General features: G+C 45.3%; 1 long non-coding RNA gene across 3 annotated transcripts in view; it reads left to right on the forward strand.

The window, feature by feature from the left end:
- LOC102551322 (uncharacterized) overlaps window positions 1-25,957 on the forward strand; it is a 43,490-nt gene that overhangs the window by 2,625 nt on the left and 14,908 nt on the right. Inside the window, exons 1-3 of one of the 3 annotated variants that reach the window (XR_015643586.1) lie at window positions 7,067-7,248; window positions 15,374-15,510; window positions 24,402-24,927. This is a non-coding gene — a long non-coding RNA (uncharacterized LOC102551322). Of the gene's footprint in view, window positions 1-7,066; window positions 7,249-15,373; window positions 15,511-24,401; window positions 24,928-25,957 lie in introns of those variants that run through there. The other 2 variants (XR_015643584.1, XR_015643585.1) reach the window with 2 other exon arrangements.

Raw genomic sequence — 25,957 nt, forward strand, 5'->3', positions numbered from 1 at the left:
TGACAGGTCAGCAGGCCTCTTCCGGGCAGCTCTGCCTCCTCTTTGTTCCCCTCAAATTACTCTATTTAAGGTTTAAAAAATTAAAGATAATATAGTGAATCATTTCTCCCCTTTCCTCCCCCAGACCCTCTCACATACTCCCCAATTACTCTATTTCAAATTCATCTTTTTTAATTGCTGTGAATATGTTCATAATATTTTCCTAAATTACATACACATATATCATATAAATATAAAAATATAACCAGTTCACTGTATCTTGTGTTAATAGCATGTTTTCAGACTAACCATTGGAGTTGAATAACCTATTAGTGGGCTCTTCTCTGAGGAAGACAATTTCTCCTGCTCTCAGGAGAAATTCTTTGTGTATGGTTAATATCCCATGAGATTTCCCCTGACCATGTTACGTGTCTATTGGTGTCATTCTTGTCCTTGTTTTGCTCACATTAGAGCAGTCATATTGGTGAGACCTCATGGGTATAGAGTCTGACATTTCCAGGAAATATAGTTGTTATGGGTATATTACCAGAGATGACCATGTAGATACAACTTATAGCCAACTGAAAGTCTTTATTTTAGCCATCTGGGACTACATTCAAATAAGTAGGGACCTTGGTTTAGTTCTGAGTATGTAGAACACATAATTTTGGAAGGCACAAAACCAGATTCTGACATCTTGCTCTGTAGCTCAGGGGAGTTTTGTAGAAGCAAGCAGTTTAACAGAAGCTAAGATAAGCAGTTAACTGGAGGGGATTCTGCACAAACATGCGGTTTAAAGGAAGCTAAGATAACTTAGCTAGGGCAACCTGGCTTGGGTTCCTAAAGTAATTCTTCCATGGGATTCTTCATGAGGGAGATAAAATTCTAGTTAAACCTGAAATGGCCTCCATCAGAACACAAGATAGAGGAACCTCTGCACTGTCTTGCCCCACCACACAATTTCACAGCTATCTGCCTGATCCCCTGGCTCTTATAATCTTTCTGCTCTATCTTCCACAATGACCTCTGAGGCTTAGTGTCACAGACCACCCAGGGGAGTGTGTCAGCAGAGAGACCAAGGCTTGGATTTCAGGTAGAAAATGGATTCGGCGGGACAGACAGACACAAACTCGAGGTGTGTGCTGTTGTGAAAAGCTTTACTTCTTGGCATAGATTTAAGCAGTTAGAACAGATACATCATAATTGGCAATCATCCAGCTCTTATTCATCACCCCACCAAATGTCCCTTGCAAGGAGGAAAGCTGAATGTACAGTCTAGGAAACAATTCTCAGCTGCAAACAATAGTTTAGAAAACTGCAGTTATAACTGCCAGACTTGTGGGCACCAGGTATGCATTCATCATTTATCTTCGTCATAATAAAGTTTAAACTCTATATTTATGGCCCCTCAAAATAGTAGGGAAACTTTTGTAACCATAGTTAACTCTTGATAAGAGTGTTTGTTCAACTTGTTGGAACTTGTCTATGATCTTTTTAAAAGAATCATTACTATTTTGAATCATGCTAAACAAAACTTTTCCAAAAGGGGGGAAAGGCTTTTCTGGAACAGTCATGTTGTTAGTAACTGCAATTAATTTCTCTCCTATTTGCTGGGAATTAATGGGTGTAGCAGTTGAATTCATCGCAGCCGTTGAGTTCATCAGGATCATGATGGTGTGAGACATTTCTGTCTCTGAACTTTCAGTTCCTGAGATATCTAAAGGTACATGGCCATCTTCCCACACTGCTATGTTCTTAAAATCAGATATTGTTGACAGGCTTAAAGTTGCTAAGATCACCAAGGCTAGAACACAGAAGGCACCTCCACCGCAAGCATAGACCCCAGTCATCATCTTTTTGTAGGGAGACGGCCAGGACCTCCAGGAGGCCAAGCCATTCCAGGCACAGGCCTCTGTTCTGGACAGAAACGAAGCATAAGAACTACAGGTCACACAGACTCCAGTGGAGTGGGTGTGACACTTAGATTCAATAGTTGTATTGTAGATGCATGATTTGGGATTGGGCTCCACAAATCTGCATTTTGATCAATTGTGGTTGCTTTAGTAAGGGTCTCCATTTATTTCAAAGAGAAGCTTTCTTGATAAGAGTTTAGGACTCCTTAGCTGTTGGTATAAGGAAAAATTATTTAGAATAGGGTTAGGAATTAGGCTGGTTTAAGTTGTAGACTCTCCTCTATGATCTATGACTTTACTAGCCTTGGCTAGGTTTCTAATAGTAGGCATGATTTAACTCTTGTTGAGCACGTTGTAAGCCCAATTAGGGAGATGTTTGCTACTGTCAAGGTATACATCCCACTACTGCACCTTTGGGGTCACTGAGTAGTGCTAGTCACTGTTACAGTTCATAAGCATCGTAGCTGGGTAGGATTATTGGTTTTTTCCCCTTCTTTGAAAGCTTGCATAATGCTTTCTGGCACCCTGAAAGCTAGTCTGCAGAAAGAAGGCTTTCGGAACAGATTCAGTTTAAGGGAGGAATCTGGGCCATAGATCCGAAGTACAAGGTCTCTTCAACCATAGGGACTTATCTTACACTTTTGGGAGGCGAACGAGGGCAACATCAGTAGCCTATAGTGTTTTTGGAGTCTCTCAGACAATACTTAAGACTGGTGTTGGGGTTTTTGTTGGATGGTCTATGGCTTTGGGGGAAGCATTGTCAACCTAGAGGGGAACATTTATTTCAAATATTTTTGAATATCTATACACTGTCTTATGTGTACCACAGCTATTTTAGGTAGGCAGTTAGAGTATGATTCTTTTTAAGACTTTTTCAGGCAAACCTTGCTATTATTTTACCCTCCCCATTTCCTTTTTCGGCATTTATCTCCCTCCTCCATATAATTAGAGTCTGCCAAGATCCAGCCTTGGCTAGGTTGGGGTTCCTGAGAGAATCATGTCTGCAAGTAGTGAAACAAAACAACTTGGAAGTCAAATTGTGGGTCCACACTGACAGCTTGTGTTCTGCCCAAGATAACTTCCTAGACAGCTCTCTGTAGATAGCTCTTGGTTCTATAGTATGCTCCAGATAGCTTCCTGCTTGAAACAGCTCTTTCTGGAGATAGCTCCCTGTTTGAGAAAGCTCCTTGCTAGACAGCATTCTCAGGTTTGAAACAATTCTAAATGTTCTCTGGATAACTCATGGGTTTTCCCATCACAGTCAGAAAATCTGCTGCAAAAAAGTTCTTGGATTTTCCGACCAAGTCAGAAATTTCATTGGAAAAATTCTAACAATAGCCCTTGGGTTTTCCAATCAAAATAAAAAGGCCAGAAAAAGTTCTAAAAGAGCTGTGTTCCCTTTCCATGGATTTTCCGATCAGAATTAGAAATCCTGTTATGAAAAGATTGTAAGAGAGCTATGTTCACTTTCCAGAGATCTCCAGGCAGCTCAGGTCTTGCTAGGAAAATTCTAAGAAAGCGCTGCTATGGCTCTCTGCTAGCTCCTCTCATGCAGACCAAAGGTTTTACATATCAACTCAGTCATGAACTCCATGACTTCAAGAATTCCATGAATCAGCATTTCCCTCTCTAAGATTACCATTCTGACCATGCCTAGACTTAAATTACCTTTCTTCCTGGGCTGACCTTGAACTCAGGAATCTGTCTGCCTTCATAAACAAAACAAAAACTTAGCTGGGTGAGATTTTGTCTTGTGGTCAGCACTCTCCAAACCTCTTTATCTTCTTCCTTAGTATCTTTCTGACAAGCCGGCTCATAGAGCAGCTGCCTCTGTCCCTTTTAGATCTGTGAAACTCCTTATACTATTCATATTGAATTTTGCATAGTTGAGAAATTTTATATGTTTGAATTCATGTTTTCAGAATTCTTTCCCACAGCCTTAAGGGCTGTCCTGAATGTCACAGTGTTGTACCATTTGACTGAAACATTAGCTACACCCTAGATTTCCAGACTCTTGCTGTCTCTGATTATCAAGGAGTCATTAACCTTGGCCAGAGAGGACATTCTTTGGATGAGGGCAAAAAGCAGCCACCATTCTTCACCAAAACCCCACAAAAACAGTCTCTGGGTCACATGCTGAAATTCTTTTCCAGTGAAAACAGTCTGTACAGTTCAAATCACTCTCAGCAACAAAGTTTCCCAATCCCATATTCCCTACTAGAATAACCCATTATACCTTACTTAAAGCATCCCACTGCTTTCCAAATCCAAATCCCCCAAATCCACATTCTTCCAAACAAAAGCCTGGTCATGCTTATCACAGCTATACCCCAGCCCCTGGCACCAACTTCTGTCTTAGTTAGGGTTTCATTGCTATGAAGAGACACCATGACCAAGACAACTCTTAGAAGGGACAGCATTTAGCTGGGGTTGGCTTACAGGTTTAGAGGTTCAGTCCATTTTCAAGGCAGGAGCATGGCAACATCTAGGCAAGTATGGCATTGAAGGAGCTGAGAGTTCTACATCTTCATCTGAAGGCTGCTAGGAGAAGACTGACTCCCTTGTGGTTAAAAGGGGGATCTCATTGCCCACCCCCACAGTGACACACTTCCTCCAACAAGGCCACACTTCCTAATATGCCACTCCCTGGGCTTCTTTTTCCTCTAAAGCAGGGGGTGCAGTGCACTTGTACTCACCTCTCCTTTCAACCCTTTGGTGAACTTCTGGTCAGACTTGAAAGCCTTTGAAAAAAGTCCCCAAGGAGCTGGAATCTGGCTATCTGTAATTTATTTCTCCTAGGAACTCCAGCTCAACTCATGTCCCAGCATGGTTGTTCTTGAGTCATTAGGACAGGACCCACCATCTTGTTTCTCAGTTCTCCATCTCTGCTGTGCTTTTGACTTGGTTCTTTGCTGATTTGGATCATTCGGGTGTGCCAAAGCTTCTCTTCCTTCACAAAAATCACATCCCACCACAGGATCTGCAAAGTCCACACAGCTCTATCACAATCCTGGGGCTCCTAGTGATCTGACCTCTCTCTCGATTCTTGTGTAAACACAGTTCTAGCTGGCTTGATGGACTGGCATCAAACATTGTTTTACTTATTTGTAGTTCCTGTGTCATCAGTTAACCTCCCTTTTATTATGTAACCCTTCCTGTGGGTCCCACGGCTTTGGATCCCAAGGAAGGCTCTTCTGGACAGACCTAACTTGTTCTTTCCCTTTCAGGCCTCTTACAGCCATAAGCTGAGAGCCAACAGGTCTATTTGAATCTCCCCATTTCTATTTTCCTTTCCAGACCAGAGACACTAAACAAATCTCCTTTGCTCGCTCTCTCTCTCTCTCTCTCTCTCTCTCTCTCTCTCTCTCTCTCTCTCTCTCTTTCTCTCTCTCTCTCTCTCTCCTCCCCTCCCGACTCTGGACCTATTTTGGCCTCCATATAGATAACCTCTGTGGCAGCCTACTGATACTCTTGTCTCTTATGCGTTACTCTTATAGACTGTGCTGTGAAGAGACCATGACAAAGATAACTCTTTTGAGGACAACATTTAATTGGGGTTGGTACACAGGTTCAGAGAGTCAGTCCATTATCATCAATGTGGGAGCATGGCAGCATCCAGGCAGGCAGGCATGGCACTGGAGGAGCTGAGAGTTCTACATCTTGTTCTGAAGGCAAACAGGAGAAGACTGGCTTCCAGGCAGCTAGGACGAGGATCTTAAAGCCCATGCCCACAGTGACACACCTGCTAAAACAAGGCCACACCTACTCCAACAAGACCATACCTCCCAATAGTAACACTCCTTGGGCCATGCATATATAAACCATCACAGCCATTCTTGGGTATCTCTGCCCTCACATGGTGGACCCCACTCATAAAGCAGAATGGCACACCATTCTATATTATATAGTGGAAGACAGCTTGCCAGGATTCTCCCAGTGAACCCCCTACCAAGATTTCCCCTTTGGTTAAAGGACTTAGCCTTGGCTTTGTGTCTCATCACTCAGTTCAAGGCCAATGCAATTGCAGCCACAATAAAAATGCACACTACATGCACCCAAGGGATAAGCAGCCATATTGGGATTTTCCCCATCTGAGGCTCTCGTCTCAGACTGTTCGGCCTCAGAGGTGTGCCTTGTTACACCATAACCAGGAACGTGTAATCACTCTCTAGAGTCTAGACCCATCTTCTGCTCAGTGTTCAGGTGCCAGGCTGTTGTGTGAAACATGACACAAACATCTACTTATTATAGACAGGAAACCAATGACATAACAATTACACTAAGTTTATTGAGGTGATCTAGGAATATGAGTGAGGAGTTAGTAGAAATACGAATGAATGGGTGAGGGGTTGCTTACAGGAGCAGGGACAACTCAAAGGCAGCCGTGTCATGGAAAAAATTTCACCCCAAATAGATGCTGACATATGAAAGCTGAAATTTCTAGATCTCTCTGTTCATTTGCAGGCAGATCAACATGTTGGAGAATCTCCTCCAGATAGCTCATCTCATGGAAAAATCTCCTGCCTGAGGGGACATACTATGTGTATAGCCTCAGATAGGGACTTATGGATATTGTTAGCTCTCCATGATTTAACAACATAACAAGTTAAGTTTGTGAATTTCCATTAGTCTTACCCCCTCCTCCAAAAGGACACATTTCAATTTGGAGAAAATCACTATACAACCTCCTCACTCAACAAAGGTCAGAGTGGGAGATCCTTTCCTCAGAAGGCATCAAGGGCTGCTTGTGTCCTACTGGGAAGCATCTGAGGTCTTCACTTGGACATCACAACCTTTGGGGTAGGTACTGATTAGAGTGAAGCTTTTAATAAGCCTCATTATGTATTGGTGGGAGGGATGTTTCTCCCCTTTCCTCCCTTTTCTCTTGGAGTCAGGCATGGCAACCTAGGTAGCTTCAGCTGTCAATATAACTCATGTTACAGTTATATGAAGAGTCTCATTGGAGGGAAGGCCCAATCAGGTTGGCCAGTGAACATCGGTAAGAGACTGTCTTTACTGATGACTGATATGGGAGGGCATGGCCCACTGTGGGTAGCACTATCCTTAGGCAGGTGAATCTGGGTTTCGGCTGTGTAGGAAATCCAGCTCAACGTGCTGGCAAACAGCATTCTTTTATGGGTTCTGTGAAAATTCTTGCCCTGACTTCTCTTCAGTGGTGGATTGTGACCTGGAAGTATAATTCATATGGAGGGACAAGAGGCAGACAGATACCACATTAACATTGAAGAATGATGCAACAAAGAAAAAGAATGTGATTCAGTCTCTGATGACAGGAGCAGAGATGGGCTTGGAGGTAGAGTTGGATGGCTTCCCCTTAAGTACACAGAGTTAAAGGGTAAGTAAACTTTAGGGCTGATCTGGTCTGAATCTGTTTGTGTTTCTCAAATTCAAATTCATTTATTAAAACTCTAAAGGGATGGCATCAGGAGGAGAGGCTTTCAGAGGTGATTAGATCTTAAGGGTGTGTCTTATGAGGTCAGACTCTGCCTTATTTTGATTTCTCTTGCTGTGATAAAGACTATGATAAAAAGAACATTGGGGAGGAGAGACTTTACCTCGTTTTTCAGGCTGCAGTCTATCATAGAGGGAAGACAGGACAGGAACTTAAAGCAGGAACTGAAGCAGAGACCTTGAATGAACACTGCTTACTGGCTTATTTCCAGTGGCTTGCTCAACCTGCTTTCTTATGTCACTTGGTTCTACCTGCCTACAGGTCTACAGAACAATCTGAAGGAAGCAATTCTTCAAGACTCCTTCTTCCCAGATAACTCTGTTATGCCCAAGTTGCAGGGACCCCCAAAGACCACCGAGGAGCCAACACCGATGCAAACATACAAGGTCTTTTATTAAGAACTCATGAGCGAGGTCTCTCATTGTCCCCATCACAGCTGGTCAGAGTGAGAGCCCCAAATCTAGGGGTATAGGCTTTTTATTGTGGTTACAGCAAACGAGGAATTTCCATACAGGTCAGCAAGTTAATATTTTAAAAACTAGTTCTGGTGTCATCGGAAGGAACTGAACACCAGTGGCAAAACAACCTGACAAACAGGATGGCCAAGAGATTCTCTGCAGAACCTCTTATGTTATCTATATGTTCCTTGACCTTGCTATTGTATTGACTGGCTGTTGCTAGGCAGGGGAGGGTGCCACGGAATGATTTGCTCACTTGGATTCTGTGGCTTTCTTCCTGGAATTGGAGTTTAGTCCCTGATTTCATACAAAATGGAGTTTCTTCAAAATTGTGCTTGGTTGGGCTTTACAATTCCCCCCTTTTTCTGGGTCCTTAGGAGGCCTAATCACTGGGCTCCCATTGGGTCAGATTATTCTTAGCTTTGCTAGTGAGCTGGCAGACTTTACAGCTGGCCACCATTTTATCAGTTTTGGAACTCGCATCTTTTATCTTGAGCTTCAGGATGAATCAGCCCTTGCATTCTCAACTGGTGCATCTTGGTTAGGATTTGATCCTCTAGATCAGCAGGAAAGATTAGCTTTCCTTCCACTGGCCTCCACCATCCCTCCAGGAATTGACTCATGGGGCAGCTGTTTGACCATGGGAGGTCCACTGCTGTGTATTTGGGATCAGCTGGTAATTGGGGATCCCCTGGATCTGGAAAAGTGATGGCTAACACAGGCTCTGCTTTCAGGGCTATTTCCTTAGCTGCTAGAGGATATTGCCTCTGGGGATGGAATCGTCTCCTTTCCAATGCCCCAGGCATGGATAAAGGGGAGTCTTTTGGGGGAGCCAAAGAGCCATTAACAAGGCCAAGATTTCTTCCTTATTTTTAATAGTCTTTCATTCTGCAGTCAACAGTCCCCTTCCTCTGTGTATTACCCCATGAGCATGAGCAGTTGCAAAGGCATACCGACTGTCCGTGTAGATATTTAGCTTTTTGTCCTTCCCTAAAGTCAGAGCCTTTGCTAGTGCAACTAGCTCAGCCCGTCGAGCTGATGTTCTAATAGGTAAAGCCTCTGCCCAGATGAGTTCTTCCTTTGACACTACTGTTGTCCCTAGATACTTTCATCCACCCTGCATGAATCTGCTGTCACCTCTGCATCCAGGAGAGGCATGTCTTGTCACTCTGAGTTCTGTGCACATGTGCCAGGATGTCCACATAATCATGAAGTGGTGTCTTCAAGTCTGGGTTAGGCAGCAGAGTTGTAGGATTCAGGGCAGTGGGGCTCTGGAAGGAAGTTCTGGTGGGGTTCAGCAGTAGAATCTGATATTGTGTCATCCGGGCATTATTAAGCCAGTGGTCTGGAGGTCGCTTCAGGTTTCCTTCTATGGCATGGGGGAAAGGTGATGACCAGGTTTTGTCCTAAAGTCAGCTTATCTGTCTCCCTCATCAGGAGAGCAACTATGGCCACCATTGGGGGGGGGCACAGGGCATCCTGTACCTACTGAATTGAGTTTTTTTTGAACAGATAATCTCCCGGGCAACACCATGGTCTCAGATGTTACATTAGGACCCCTTTGGCTATTCCTTTATGTTCATATACAAACAGGTGGAAGAGCTTAGTTATATCCAGTGGGGGTTGACAGGAGAGTTTATTTCAGTGCATCCAGGGCTTTCTGCTAGCTATCAGTCCATGTGAAGCCTGTCTGTTCCTTGGTGGCTTCATATAAGGGCTTGGTCAACTTGGCAGACCCAGGGATCCACAGGTGGCAGAAACCTGCCATCCCCAGGAATTCTCTCAGTTCCCTTGCATTTTGGGGTGTGGGGATTCTCAGGACTGCTTCTTTTCTGGTTTGGGATAGCCATCTCTTACCTCCTCAGAGGATGTAACCCAAATATTGTACCTCCTTTTTGCAAATCTGGGCCTTCTTGGCTGTTGTATGGTACCCTCGTTTCCCTCAGGTCTGTAGAAGTTGTTCAGTGCCTTTCAGGAATAGTTCCTGTGTGCTGGATGTGATGAACAAGTCAGCTACATGTTGTAAGGGGTTATTTGGGGGTGCAGGGAACAGAACTCACCCAAGTCCTCATCGAAGATGGTTGGAGAGTTCTTGAAGCCTTAGAGGAGTTGGGTCCATGTTAGTTTTCCATTAATTCCTTCATCAGGGTCATACCATTTGAAACCAAAATAATCTTGTCTTTTGATGGCTAAAGGGAGGCTAAAGGAAGCATCCTTTAAGTCTAGCATTATATGCCAAACGTGGTCTGGTGCTAGAGAGATCAGCAAGATATATGGGTTAGGGACTGTGGGGTGACTGTCCATCACCCTTTCTAGTTCTTCCCTTCTTGGGACCTTTTTTGGCCCAATAGCCCCCCTTTTTTTGTTTACAATAGGCTCATAGTTTTTGCCTAGCCGGGGTCAGATGTCCCCCCTTTCTAGGTCCTGCCTTACTTTCATTTTTAATCAGCTGTTCTTGGTGTCTCCTCTGATCCTCTGGCATGGCCATTGCTGCTAACATGATCTTAGCCAGGTTCTGATACTGCCTCTTCTCTGCCCTTATCTGTTTTTCCTCAATACTTCCCTTATTGGTAAAACCCTTTTTCCTGACATGACCACTAAATACTGGAGACTCTTTTCTCCATGTCTTGCAAGTCTCTGAAGCAGGTTAGTTAATAAAAGCCAAAGCCACTGCTGCCTTTGCTTCCTGAGACTTGGGATTCATAAGAGAGTGTGTTGTCTAAATGCTTCAATGACTCCAGGAAGGCAGCTGGCTCTCTTCCAGTCCTGCCTGATATTATATTCCTTGGCCATATTGGTTGGCTTTCAAGTCGCAGCCTTAAAATCCCGCAACAGAGTCTGGCAATAAACACGGAGTCTTACCTTCAGAAGTTTTATAATCCCAATGGAGGAGAAAGGAGGGGACCCCTTGTTCTGAACTGGGTTGTTGGTAAGGACCCTGGTGTCACCAGGAACCAATTTCCTCTGTTTGGACTCTCTCTCTTCTCTTGTAAAGAGAACCTATAATAGGCATCCTAAGTGAGTTGATAGGTAAAAAAAAAAAAAAAAAAAAAAAGGCAGCTTTTAGCAGAGTTATCAAGGTTCTCTGAAAAGAGGACATTTTGAGAGTTTTAATTATCTAAGTCACTAGTAGCAAAGGGCTAACAGAGATGAAGCTGGCTTCCTTGGTCATGGGGGCAGGCTGTAGAGTTGGGCCCAACTGTCCATTCTTCTGGGGTGTCCCCTCATTCCTTGGGCAGGTCCTGTTCCTCTGAGGAGGTAGGGAGGCTCTGTGGCCAGGGCCAGGATTCCACTGCTCCTCCTTCTGTGGTAGGGTCCTATATGGGCTGGGAATGGGGTTGCTAGGGAATGGGAAAATTGAGGTCTCCATCTTTTCTTTTTTAATCTTTACTATCAAATTATGTCTGCAGAACTTGACCTTTTTAAATGTCCTAAGACCAAGTCTATTGGGGTGGAAACAGTGGGTCTCATTTTGTACTTCCCAGAAATTAACCCCAGGGGCACTCCGTCCCCTATGTCTGACTCTGGAATATATTCCAAGCCCCTGAAGCTATGACCTTCCAGTGTGTCTGCTGTAGTGGGGCTCCACATCCACTTTAATTGTCTCCCTCCATGACGAAAAATCTGACCACCAAGGCACACAGACACAAATCTGAGACAAGGCATTGACGTAAATCCAACAAAGTCACTGACATAAAGACCAGCAATGAGATGTTTCCTTACCAATTGGCCTATCAGCCCTCTGGTTGGGAGTCCTGGAGGTCTTGGGGTTCCCGGTCAACACACCGAGATGTTTTGCCCAAGTTGCAAGGACTCCCCAAAACCACCGAGGAGCCAACACTGATGCAAACGCACAGTGTTTTATTAGAACTTCTTTTATTAGAACACTTCTCTTATTGAAAGCTTGCTAGCAAGGTCTCTCGCCGTCCCCATCACAGCTGGTCAGAGTGAGAGCCCTGAGTCTAGGAGTGCAGGGTTTTTACTCCTAGATGGTTACAGCAAACTTGAGGAATTTCCATACAGTCAGTAAGTTAATATTTTAAAAAGTGAATTTCTGTCATAATCTGCAGGAACACAGTGGCAAAACCACCTGACAAGCAGGATGGCCAAGTCATCTATTCTCTGCAGGATGTCTTTGGTTATCTCTGTTCCCTGACCCTGCTATTGTAACTTGACTGACTGTTGCTAAGGGGAGGGAATGTTTGCTCACTTGGAATATGCTGTTTTCTTCCTGGAATTGGAGTTTGGCCCCCGGTGTCACACAAAATGGAGTTTCTTTAAAAATGGGATTGGTTGGGCTTTACAACTCTAGATTGTGCCAAGTTAACCCCTAAGCTAGCCAGCTCAGTGCTGTTATAGAAAGCAACCACAGCAAGCTAGAGCAGCTCGCCATGTGCAGACACAGAGGGAAGGTGCCCTTCCCAGACACTGGATCTGCCCACCCGAGCTTTCAATTTCTTGGCTTCCAGGCTGATGAGAAACAGATGCTTGGGGTCTGTAAGCTACACAGCTTTTGCTGTCACAGTCCCCATGATAGGTAGCAAGAGAGAAGGACAGGGCTACTTTTATAATGTACACTGTAGGGGCCCATTTGTACTCTGCACTGCAGGATGGACACGCTATTGATAGCTTAGCCTATACACACAGTGAGGGGTTTGTTCCAAGTTAATCACTCCCCTCTGTCCAACATGCCCCTGGAACAGTACAAGACAGGCACAAGCAGACACTAATTAGACCCAGCATTTCAGGAAGGAATCCAGGAAGTGAGGCAAGATAGCAGAGGATGCTGGTGAGAGGTGAAGGAGGCAAGTGGAGGCAATAGCTTAGCAGCCAGGGACACTTAGCTTGGGCTACATACACACAGACCCCTCTTCTAACCGTGCACTTGGCAGCCCGAGAGCATCACCTAAATGTACTACTCACAGTCTGAACAACGCAGCCAGCAACTTGTTAGCAACCTGGGAGCCTACATTGAGCTACACTACTCACCTCGCTGAACAATGTCATAAGTTCCTTTCCCCTTAACAACCACCAAACTTAGATCCTATTCAGTCCAAGTCTGAACTGGTTTTCCAGGAAGACAAAATAAAGTGAGCTGTCCTCAACTTTTAGGGAGAGTCACCTATTTACCGTCTGATGCTTGTACATGAAGAGGCACACATTGATTAAAATCAGATACATTATGGAAATGGGTTTATGAGGTGGGGAAATGGTCACAGAACTTAATCTGTCAATCAAAATAGAGAACCACCTACTGTATTCCAAGTAACCAAGCTCCTAGCCCCAAGAGCTCCAGAGCCTGTGAGTACTGTCACTCAGGAGGCCTGCTGTCAGTCTAGACAGTGTATTGCTTTCCAATATGTTCAATGACTTATAACATCCTTGTGCCATTTTGTGATCTATATACTGAAGTGGAAACGTCTAGTTTCTTTGGAAATTTATGTCACATGATGTCTTGCTGGGGCACACAAGTGAAAAGATGTCTTGCTAAAGCAGACACGTGAAAGAAAGTTTTCCTGATGCAGAGACATGTGAAAGGACAGTTGATGAAGGAGTATAAATACGACCCCAGAGACAGTGGGAGATGAGCGCTGAACATTGGTTTGGTTTGCTATGCCTCAATATGCTTTGCTAATGACACCCATGCATTGGTTCACCTTATATAACATTGTTGAGCTCACCTTGTGGTAGCACCGCCGTTGAGAGAAACTCACCCAAGAACTGCTTGAGAGGTTCTTGAGGCAGCTTGCCGATACAGTGGCCTTCCCTCAGGCTGGTTGGTGAGCCTGGTGGTTTCTTCAGGATTGAACTACAGTTGCTGGTTTATGCCTGGTGTCTGCCTGCTGAAAGGACTGAACTATATAGCTGCTGTTCATGTATGCTCTCTGCCTGCCTAGAGCACTGGTCTGCAGCTGCTGACTCGTATTTGGTGTTTGCTACGGGACTGAACTGCTGCCCAAGAAGATCGAGCTCGCCCCCAAAGAACTATTGTTGAACAGGTCTACTTCCCCCATGTCTTAATAACTTTTGTCTTCCACTGCCTAGGCTGGTGGTAGGCTAAAGGAGAGGTCGAACCCTTATTGAAAGTAGGTTGCAAAAAAAAGTAGGTTGCAAAAAAAATTCATGCCTATAATATACACCTTTATTTTAATTCCTTGAATGAGAGGCAAAGAAACTGACAGCATCCAGCCCAGACCCCGACCATATTGGTAGCAGAATTCTAGAAGTCTGACTGACCTCATAACTAGCGGCACAAGATTGAGCTGTAGAATAGCCAGCTTCCTCTGCCCCTCCCCCTGCTTACCCATGAGTCTGCTGGCCAGAGATATGACACATGGCAACATTAAAAAAAATAGTAACCTGTTGATGTCTTGTGGTCTGTGCTGCTGCCAAGGGCCATGTTGATGTCTGTGGGATGTTCTACCACTGGAGAGCATCCCGAGGTCCATGGTCCATGATGACACCAGAGGCCACGTGGAATTCCATGCTGCTGCCGACGGTAAAGGTCAAGGAAGCTTTCTTTTCACGGTGATCTTGATGACTGCAGACTCACAGTTGAGAGTGAGAAATAGAAAATGTTTCTGTGACAGCCTCCCCCCCCCCAAAAAAAACCAGTCTAGACAGGAAGCCATTGAAGAGAACTCTTAAAAATTGTTCTGAGGATGCTGAAGTGTAACTTTCACGGTTGATGGCTTCTGGTGGGCGTAGGGAAGAACTCAGTTTGCTTTAAGGGGCTGGCTACTGGGAATTTGACCATACTTCTCCTCCCCTTCCTCCTTGTCCTCCTCTCTTTCCTCTTCCTCCTCCTCCTTTTTCCATTCCTGGGGGAGGTCACAGGGTAGTGGGTTGAATCTGGAAGAACTTGGAAGTGAGTGTGAATGGAGTGTATTATGTGAAATTCCCAAATAATCAACAAAAATATGTTTGGTGAAAAAAGTATCAACCTGCTACTGAGGCTGTGGACATGTAGGGCAGACTATGAGGGAGCTTTTTAATGGCTTCTTGGGTCCAACATTGAATTGTCCATTTCTTGGTGGCTATTTGTCTCCAGCAATAATTTTCCATTTCTCTGAAAGGTAGCCCAGTTCCCCGTACATGTAGTGATTTTCCCTGTATCTGTTACAGCACACAGAGTACAGGAGATTGGGGAGCCCACCCCTATCCTGTCAAGCAAGTTATTTTTGTGTTCTGACAGAGACAGAGACCCATCCTTGCTATAGAAAGGGACACCTTTAGGCCAGTGGAAAAGGAGAGAGAGAAGAGGATCACAGTGTGGCTCACCCTAAACTCAAATGAAAATCCAGACTCCATCAGAGTTGGTGTTCTTCCCAGTCTAAAGGGCGGGAGGTTTGTTTCCCTACTGGAGACATCTGTAATACTTGCTAATAAACTTGCACTCTTGCCCAAGGGTTTTCCTGTCTTTGAATTCTTTAATTGATGGAGAATAGAACCCTCCTGTTAGCTGCTATTACTGCAACCTCAAGTTGTCATCCCTGAATAAAGTATGATTTAAAGAATCCTTTGTTTCCCCCACTCCTTACTACCTGCAGTAGTCAGGAGAGCTGGCCCCAGGGTCAGGAGAGCAGGAGAGCTGGCCCTGCACCTTGACGGCTACAGCACTCGGAAGATCAGGCCTTGTTCCTCGCCTGGGCAGCACAGTAGACTTGGTCCTGATGGTGAAAGCCAGGTGAGGCATCCAGAGGGCACATGAGCCTGGTTGAGCTAGCGGGGCAGTCCTGGAGAGCTTGCCCTGGTTGTGTGGGTACAGGGGAGCTGATGAGCCCACCAACTCAGTGACCACCCAGGCCTAGATCCAGGGTTTTGAGTTGGCCTATCCCAATATCTACCTCGTCTATGAACTGCTAGAGCATGTGAAATGGCCAGTCCTGCAGATCCAAAGCTACAGGACAACAACAGGATATCTGAGAGGGAGTCCTAGTGATGATCCTGTATTGATGGTGTGGCAGAAGCCAGAGGCCTTGAGTCCAACCAATGACTTGTTGCAATGACCATATGCAAGTAAAGAAGTGAGAACAGAAGCATGTACTGTGGGACACACGGTGACACAGGACAGCTTCCATGATGAAATGTGTGTGTGTGTGTGTGTGTGTGTGTGTGTGTGTGTGTGTGTTGTTTTGCTTACTTTTTAAATTTTTGTTTTTTATTTTATTTTGGGGGGTTACAAGGGTGGAGGGTGAATATGAACAAGACGGGGTGGGGAGATGAGCAGGAATGGGGTGCATTGGTTTGCAAAGAATCAACAAAAGTTTAAATATATCAGTGTAGAGAGGAACCTATATCATATCAGACAGAATTAAGCCAGGTCTCATTGACTCACCACTATACTTGCAGGTTACTGTACCTCACGACCCTCATTGGAGAAGCTTCTTCCTATAGTAAATGCTGATCAATACAGAGAGCCACACCAGTCAACCCAGAGACTAAGACTAGAGAATACTTAGCCCTAAGTGGGAAATCTACCACATTCCCTCAGGTTCTTTTAAGGGTGTGGCTTCTTATATGTCAACCACACTCCAGCAGGTGGCCACCCACCCAAGAGTAAGTCTACCGTTTGGACTCGATAGGGTTTAAAAAGGGAAAGGAGGACACAAAGTGGGGTGGGTGGTGAATTGTGAAATTCTCAAAGAATTCATTGAAAATGTTTCTGCTTAAAGGCATTTGTGGTATCAGGCAGTGTCAGTTCTGGTATTCTGGTTACACCAATACACAATACACATCCCAATGGGCGAGCAGTGTCCCTGGGGGAGAATAGGGGATGTTATACTGAAGGGACAACGAAGGCCATAATGGCTACGTGAGAGATGATGCAGATACAGGACCTTGGAGGTGGGAAGTTCTGAGCAGATGGGAAAGGCAGGGAAACACAGGAAATGATAAGGTATCCCAGTGGGGGAGGGCTGATAAGATCAGCTTTTTGAGTAGACTCTGAATGTAGTCAGTCGGCCAGAATCATTAATGGCATTCACACCTTGACACCTCCCCTGGCACAGGACTGCCTTCAGGGGTCTGAAGGGCTGCCTTCAGGGGCATCTAACTTAGTTACCATGTTTGGCTGTTTTGGACATTGTATAAATGAGCTCATAGGAAGAGTGGCTTTTGTTTTTGTTTTTGCATCTGAAATTATCCACTTTATGAACATTGATGATGAGTTTTGTTGCTACTTGGCAATGCCGATTTATGCCCCTCCCCCTATTTTTAAAGAAAACATTGCTGAGCAGTGGAATTCTTGGGTCAGGTGTTTCTGGAGTCCCCATTAATGTCAATTTCCAGCCTGCTTACCACTGCCTTCTGCCTTTGTCTTCATGTTTTGGGCGTTGATGTGCCCTGTACACCACTTCTTATTCTTTGGGGCTTTTTGGAACTGCTTAGATCTGCATTAGAAGTCACGTTTTCAACACTGTGGCCAGCCGCCTACAACAAACAGCTTTAAAAGGAGAGATTTATTTTGGCTCCTGGCTTCAGACTTCCACTCCATGGTCCTTGGATCCATGATTCTGGGCACATTATAAGTTGGTGGGAGTAGGGGACACTTAGAGAAGGAACCTTTCCAGCCTCACCCTAATGACCTGCGTCTTTCTGCTACGTCTACCTCTTGTGTTTTCTACTACGTCTACCTCTTGTGTTTTCTACCGTCTCTCCAGATAGCACAGCCATCTGGACACAGAGCACTGAGTCTCATGATGCTGTGGGAGACAGTTTCATTTAATCTGCAACAGTATTTAAAGTTGTCTTTGTCAGATCTAGGGAGTTTTGAACCATTGTTACTCTCCAACATTGCATTTCTTCTTTCTGGGACTCCCATCATACCTTGGGCTGCTTGATGCTGTCTCATTGCTTCTAAGGCTGCTAATTTTTCTTGAACTGGGTTCTTTTTTTTTTTTTTTTTATTAACTTGAGTATTTCTTATTTACATTTCAAGTGTTATTCCCTTTCCTGGTTTCCGGGCAAACATCCCCCTCCCCTTCCCCTTCTTTATGGATGTTCCCCTCCCCATCCTCCCCCCATTGTCGCCCTCCCCAATAATCTAGTTCACTGGGGGTTCAGTCTTAGCAGGACCCAGGGCTTCCCCTTCCACTGGTGCTCTTACTAGGATATTCATTGCTACCTATGAGGTCAGAGTCCAGGGTCAGTCCATGTATAGTCTTTAGGTAGTGGCTTAGTCCCTGGAAGCTCTGGTTGCTTGGCATTGTTGTACATATGGGGTCTCGAGCCCCTTCAAGCTCTTCCAGTTCTTTCTCTGATTCCTTCAACGGGGGTCCTATTCTCAGTTCAGTGGTTTGCTGCTGGCATTCGCCTCTGTGTCTGCTGTATTCTGGCTGTGTCTCTCAGGAGCGATCTACATCCGGCTCCTGTCGGCCTGCACTTCTTTGCTTCATCCATCTTGTCTAATTGGATGGCTGTATATGTATGGGCCACATGTGGGGCAGGCTCTGAATGGGTGATCCTTCTGTGTCTGTTTTAATCTTTGCCTCTCTATTCCCTGCCAAGGGTATTCTTATTCCCCTTTTAAAGAAGGAGTGAAGCATTCACATTTTGATCATTCGTCTTGAGTTTCATGTGTTCTAGGCATCTAGGGTAATTCAAGCATTTGGGCTAATAGCCACTTATCAATGAGTGCATACCATGTGTGTTTTTCTGTGATTGGGTTACCTCACTCAGGATGATGTTTTCCAGTTCCAACCATTTGCCTACGAATTTCATAAACTCGTTGTTTTTGATAGCTGAGTAATATTCCATTGTGTAGATGTACCACATTTTCTGTATCCATTCCTCTGTTGAAGGGCATCTGGGTTCTTTCCAGCTTCTGGCTATTATAAATAAGGCTGCGATGAACATAGTGGAGCATGTGTCTTTTTTATATGTTGGGGCATCTTTTGGGTATATGCCCAAGAGAGGTATAGCTGGATCCTCAGGCAGTTCAATGTCCAATTTTCTGAGGAACCTCCAGACTGATTTCCAGAATGGTTGTACCAGTATGCAATCCCACCAACAATGGAGGAGTGTTCCTCTTTCTCCGCATCCTCGCCAGCATCTGCTGTCACCTGAGTTTTTGATCTTAGCCATTCTCACTGGTGTGAGGTGAAATCTCAGGGTTGTTTTGATTTGCATTTCCCTTATGACTAAAGATGTTGAACATTTCTTTAGGTGTTTCTCAGCCATTCGGCATTCCTCAGCTGTGAATTCTTTGTCTAGCTCTGAACCCCATTTTTTAATAGGGTTATTTGTCTCCCTGTGGTCTAACTTCTTGAGTTCTTTGTATATTTTGGATATAAGGCCTCTATCTGTTGTAGGATTGGTAAAGATCTTTTCCCAATCTGTTGGTTGCCGTTTTGTCCTAACCACAGTGTCCTTTGCCTTACAGAAGCTTTGCAGTTTTATGAGATCCCATTTGTCGATTCTTGATCTTAAAGCATAAGCATTGGTGTTTTGTTGAACTGGGTTCTTAATCTCCATCCTTTAAACCAGATAGTTTTTAACCACTCTGTCTTCAGGCTCACTGGTCCTTCTCTCTGACACGTAGAATCTGCTCCATAATCTTTCTAGTACTCATTCTAGTAAGTGCCAAGTTTCAATAGTGCCTTTCAATTCCAGAATTTCCATTTATTTCGTAACTTCTATCTCCTTGTTTTAATTGTTCTCCATTGCGTCATTATTTTTTCTCTCTCCATCTTTATTAACTTGGGTATTTCTTATTTACATTTCGATTGTTATTCCCTTTCCCGGTTTCCGGGTCAACATCCCCCTAACCCCTCCCCCTCTCCTTCTATAGAGGTGTTCCCTTTCCCATCCCCCCCCCACTACTGCCCTCCCCCCAACAATCACATTCACAGGGAGTTCAGTCTTGGCAGGACCAAGAGCTTCCCCTTCCACTGGTGCTCTTTGGGTAGTGGCTTAGTCCCTGGAAGCTCTGCTTGGTTGGCATTGTTGTTCTTATGGGGTCTCGAGCCCCTTCAAACTCTTTCAGTCCTTTCTCTGATTCCTTCAATGGGGGTCCCGTTCTCAGTTCGGTGGATTGCTGCTGGCATTCGCCTATGTATTCCATTGTTTCATTATTGATATGATTTTATTTAAACTTTAAAACATGATTTACTCTAATTCAAGTGTCCTTGCTAAACACATTTGGGAACACTCAAGAACAAACTCTCCTTGCAATATTCCCCTAAATACATGTCCCTTGTTCACGCTCTTCTACTTAAGTATTTATTTTTTTTAAATTTATTTTATTTAGAGAGGGTCTCACTATGTAGCCCAAGTTGGCCTCAAATTAAGATCTTCCTGTCTCAGTTTCCCAAGTGCAGGGGTTCCATGCAGGTGGCTGGGGTAGGGAGTGTGTTCCTACACTGAGGCTATGCTGCACATGCTTGAAGTTGATCCACAACCAGTTGCTTGTCTGAAGGCTGAGACAGCCTTCCGATGGAGTCCCTTAGCTACCTAGGTGCTTCCCATCCCACATATACTCTTTCCCAAGATTCAATGTCACCCCACCTTTGCTTATTTTTAAATTATTTAATTATTTGGATTTCCAAAATCCAAATTCCACCCTAGTACCTCTTTGTATTTTTGCCATATCAAGCATTGAGCCTGCCTGGAACACAGTTGATGCCTGACAGCCCACCTTCAATGAAAGCACTGGAGAGGCCGAGGCAGGCAGATATCTGAGTTCAAGGCCAGCCTGGTCTTCAAAGTGAGTTCCAAGACATCTAGGGATACCCAGAGAAGCCCTGTCTCGAAAACCAAAACCAAAAACCAACCAAAAAACAAATAATAATAATAAAAAAAACCATAACCATAATTTGTTGTTGTTTTTTAAAACAAAAATTTCAATTGTTAGATTTTACCAATGAAGATTCAGGAGTCAGATGCTGGATGGAAGCCTGCTATCTCAGAGAGGCAGAGGAAGCACCCAGTTGACCTTCCTCCTCAGTCTACATCCCACCAGCAATGCCTTTCTCTCAAAAAACTCCTTCAAACCGAGTGCCCCTCCCTTCTATGGCCTGTGTGTCTATCTCTATCCATCCTCCTGGTTCCTTCTCGATAGCCATGCTTTTTTTTTTCTTTAATAATCCTATGTTCATATCTTGTCAACTGGTTGTATGCCTCTTGACCCATGGTTACCTATGGTAAACAGGTTAATTTAATCCCGTTTACAATATTCAAGCAGAAAGCTCTTCATGGTTACCTATGGTAAGCAGGTTAATTTAATCCTGTTTACAATATTCAAGCAGAAAGCTCTTGGGTTGATGGCATGGGCTAAGGCTCAGCTGCACCCCAACTTAAGGCAGATCTTTCCAGTAAATAATACAATCTCAGGGGGCTTCGTGTGATCAAATATCCTGAAGCAATTACTTGAAATAACAAAAAGTTAGTAAGGAACTATGGGAACAAAATGAGTGACTCAACTATCCACATGAGACATGGAGCAAAAGAAGTCAGAAGACTCTGTGAGTGGGCTGGGCTGGGCCACTGTGTCACGACAAGGGCCAGTCAAAGCTTTTTGGATAGAAGAGCTCAGAGGCTGACCAGGACTAGTTTAAGTAAGATTGCAAGGAGAGGCTACATTGCTCCTGGTGGTGGTGGTGGTGGTGGTGGTGGTGGTGGTGGTGGTGGTGGTGGTGGTGGTGGTGGTAGTGGTGGTGGTAGTGGTGGTGATGGTGGTGGTGGTGGTGGGGTTAGGAAGAGGAAGTTCCCCAACTGCAAATGAAGCGGGCTGGGCCATTTAGCACCAAGCCAAGAACCAGCATTAGGTGGTACTGAGGATGCCAGGACCGGAGCCTCAGGACAGGATATCTGGGGTTGGATCCAGAAATCAGTAGGGCCAACAGGGGGTTCCATGACCCGCCCAGTCTGTCTCTTGCCTGCCCTCTTTCCTTTGATTCTGGATGCCTGCTTCTCTTGCAACACCCTCCTCACAGACGGTCCAGCTCAGAATCTTAAGACTTACATTTTCCCTATCCAAATTTCCAGCAAATCCCCAAACCGGCCAACCAATAAAACAAACCAGAATCAGGCTCCTATTCCACTTCCACTGGGTCAAATCTGGCGTTCCTTGGGACAGCTGTCACTCCACTGTCACTGAGACAGAGTGGGCAGGGATAGGCAAGCACTTAGACCATTCCCATGCTGCGGAATTCCCAGGGAAGGCCATGATGAAGAGGCTCAAATGCCAAGAACTGAGTGTAGATGTCCTGGGATAGCACTTACCTTGTCCATGTCAGGAGAGGCAAGCAGTGACTTGTTTCCAGAAGTCTGCCTAGCAGGGAGCAGGCTGTCTAAGGGTAGGTAAGAGCTGGGGGTGGGGGGTGTACCAGAACTGTTCTTATAAAGCCCTGCATTAGTTCTGTCATCTGGATGGGAGAGAAGAAAGGAAATCAAATGGAGGAACATTGCTGGGAGTGTGCTGTGTGCCAGGCACAAGAAAGGAGGACGGGAGATGACGTGGAGTGAGCCCTACGTCAGTGAGCTCTAGGTTTCTTTGGGAGAAACACAAAGCCTAGGGACCTTGTAGTCTCTAGCCAAGATCTCCATGGCACTTTGATTATTGCTTGTGGTGGGATAGACATTGTTCCCATTTGAGGGGAGATTCGGTTCTCCCTGAGACCAGGTCGCTTAAAGCCAACCTAGAGCTGCGTGTAGAAACCCGGGCTCAAGTGCTTGGGATGGAAGAACAATCCACATGAATGGAGACCTTTCCCTTGGCATGCTGGGAAAGGCTCTCCTTTGTTCAGGTGGGCTTGTGAATGTGAAGCTGGTGGCCATCTGCCTTGAGGCGGGGGGGGGGGTGAAGCTTCCCTATGGATGAGCCCCCACTCGGTGAGGGAGAGCTGAGGGCTTGCTGGAAAGAAGCCAGTGATAGAGTCAGTGCTGTGGGACAACTGGAATTGGGTGTTCTAGTTGCAGCCGAAGACTTCTGTGTGATGCAGACAACTGCCAACTGTGGTGGGGACATCATTGAAACCACAGGGTAGGCAGTCCTTTAGGAGGATGATTGCAACTACATGTGGGGTAGTCATGGCAACCACAAGGATGGGGTTAAGATAACACACAGGTGGGGTGGGTACCACAATCACAGGGAGGTGGTCATTGCAACCACATGTGGGGGTGATCATTACAAATACAGGTGGGGTACTCATGGCAACCACAAGGGGTGTGGGCATCATGATCACAGGTGGAGCAATCATCACAACCACAGGCGGGGTGGTCATTCTAGCCATAGGGAGGGTAGGGTAGTCATGGAAACCACAGTGAGGGGATCATCTAAACAACAGGGTGGGTGGTCATTGTGGCCATGGGGGTTGGGGTCATTGCAACCACAGGGAGAGTGGTCATGGCAACAATACGTGGGGCAATTATAACAACCATAGGTGGGGTGGTCATTGCAGTAACAGAGGAAGGAGTGGTCATGGCAAACACAGGAGTGGTGGTCATGGCAAACACAGGAGTGGTGGTCATGGCAACTATGGGGGAGGGGCATCATCACAAACACAGGGATGGCCATAGCAACCACGGGAAGGATGGTAGAGCTCAATGTTGCTACAGACAGTGTAACAAAATGTATAGCATTTCCTGGGAAGTCAGCTGGGAGGGGTCAGAGAAGATCCCATGAACTAGGCCTTGAAGAATGCTGAGAACACAGCCAGGAGGACTGCCAGTGCTTGAAGGTGGGCAGTGTGGAGCAAATACACTGAAGAGGGGAGCCCCTGGGACAGAAAGTGACCTGAGTGGGATCCAGAAGCTGAAGGTGGGTGAATGCCTGGCTGCTCTGGAATACGGCAAACCAGGATACTGTGAGCTTTAGTTTACTTAGCTTTACAGTCGGAGAAGTCTAAGACAGAGAGAGGCACATGGTGGCTGAATATATAGCCGCTTATGACATCTGACCCACTGACTCGTTCCTGAGAACACAGCTCTTAAAACCTAACCACGGCTCAAAGCCTCCTACAGCTGCTGCCGAGGCAAGTCAGTCTCATTGTGAGTTTGGGAGGGAACATTCAGACCATTCAAGGCTCGTTCATTCATCCAGTGAGAGGTTCTTGAACTCTTTATGGGCCGGGAGCCTCTAATGACGAACAGAACTGAGGGTGGGTGGAGTGGAGAGTGGCGATCAAGTTAGAACCACACAGACAGGATACATCAAGTTCAGCCACGCTGCCAGGGAGAACTGGAGTGTAAGTGCAGACTGGGTCCTGAGACTGCAGTGAGGGCTGAAATGGAAGTGATGAGAGTGAGGAAAGAATGGGAGCAATGAGGTCCTCGCCTCCATCACTGACTGGTCCTCTAGGAAACAGCTTTCGCAAGGCAGGGCATCAATATGATGCTTGGTCTGAGGAGAACCAAGAGGAGAGAAGGAGACGCCATGGGGGTAGGTGAGTCATGAAAGCATGGCCACGAGGGCTGGCCAAATGAAGTTACAAGCAGTCCAGATGGAGCATGGAAAGTAGTAATTTGGGGTTATTAATGGGGAAATAGGTTCTAGTAGCTTAGAGGGTAGATATCTGCCCAAATCTAATGCTGATTGAGGCTTACAATATTAATAAAAGTTGCATGTCTTTTACCCAGGAACTGAATGATCAAAGAAGGGGTAGATTGATTTCTACAACGGAGGAGAGAGGATAGGTCAGTGAAGACAGGAAGCATCACTGGATCCTTCGGCATAGAGGAACCCTTGAGTGTGTGTCTTCTTTCTGTTTGCCTCCTCCTCTCTGCATCTGTCTGAGGTTGAGCTGCCTAGATTCCTGCAGAACCAAGGTCACGGGAAAGGTCTTGAGGCTCACAGGGTCAGAGCTGCACACCTCCTTGGAAGACACCAGGATTTGCTCTCATTCCACAGATGACCCAAGAGCTCCTAGACTTGTCTAGAAGACACGTGGAGAACCAGAATGACAAGGCCTGCTCCTGTGTATGTGTCCTAAAGGCACTTCCTGTCTGGACTAGTGCAGGAGATCAGAGTCTCAAATTCAAGAGCAAGATAAATAACCTATAGAGGGGGAACTTCTTGGATGAGGTCAACAAGCACCCACAATTCCTTCAAAGGACAATGATCATGGTTTGGACGGTCATGACTTTTTGTGGAACAGCAGAGCAGGTATGGTTCAAACCTTCAGTTCTTCAAATGAAGCTAGAAATCATGATCTTTATATAAACCTGGTTGAGGCCAAATTTTAAAAGAAACACTGATGGTAACTCCTGTGGCTATGCTCCGCCCCCCTCAGCCATACTCCCAGCCAGCTAGGAGGCATGCCAGGCCAAATGTTGAGAATCTGAAGGGGGCAGGGAATAAATCCCTCAGTTTTAGTTTCCTGCTCCCCAACTACTCTGTGGATCCCAGGAGAGGTAAGTCTGAGAAACAAGGTTTATGTAAAGGGGTCCTGTGTCCCCCATGTCCAATCTCGGGGGTACTTAGATAAGGCTTAGGTTTAAACAGAGGAGAAGAGGAGGTGTGTGTGTGTGTGTGTGTGTGTGTGTGTGTGTGTGTGTGTGTGTGAGAGAGAGAGAGAGAGAGAGAGAGAGAGAGAGAGAGAGACTAAGCAGCCAGCCTGCCACTGACCCATTTCTGTCTCAGCTCCAATTTCTTGAGGACCACTGTCTTACTAATCTTATAGAAGACAAATGTCCACAGTGTCAATCTTTAGTTTTAAAAATTATTTCTTTTACTTTTAAGATTAAAATATAGTTTCGTCATCCCCCCCTTCTTTCCTTCCTCCAAACTTTCCCACAGGGTACTTCCTTGCTCTATTTCAAATTTACTGTCTATTTTTTTCACTAATTGTTGTTACGTGCTTTTATGTATGTGTATATACATATATATTCCTAAATGTAACCTGCTCAGTCTTTATAATGCTACTTGTATGTACGATTTCAGGGCTGAGCACTTGTTATCTGATAACCAATTAGTGTGCTCTTCTCTTAGCAGAGCACTGCTCCTACTCCGAGAATTATAGAAGGACTTTCTCTGTCCTGCCAACGGTATAAATAGTGACAGAGCCTTCTATATAGTTTAAAGCTTAGGCCTTCCTTTTGGGTAATCTCCTTGCTAGTGTTTAAACTTTGCTGGACCTGCCACGTGGCTAGCTCTAGATCTCTTTATTCAGCTGCTGCGGTCTGTGTCTGTTCCC

Source organism: Rattus norvegicus, chromosome 19 (assembly GCF_021556685.1).
Source record: "Rattus norvegicus strain SHRSP/BbbUtx chromosome 19, alternate assembly SHRSP_T2T, whole genome shotgun sequence".
Classification (NCBI taxonomy): Eukaryota; Metazoa; Chordata; class Mammalia; order Rodentia; family Muridae; genus Rattus; species Rattus norvegicus.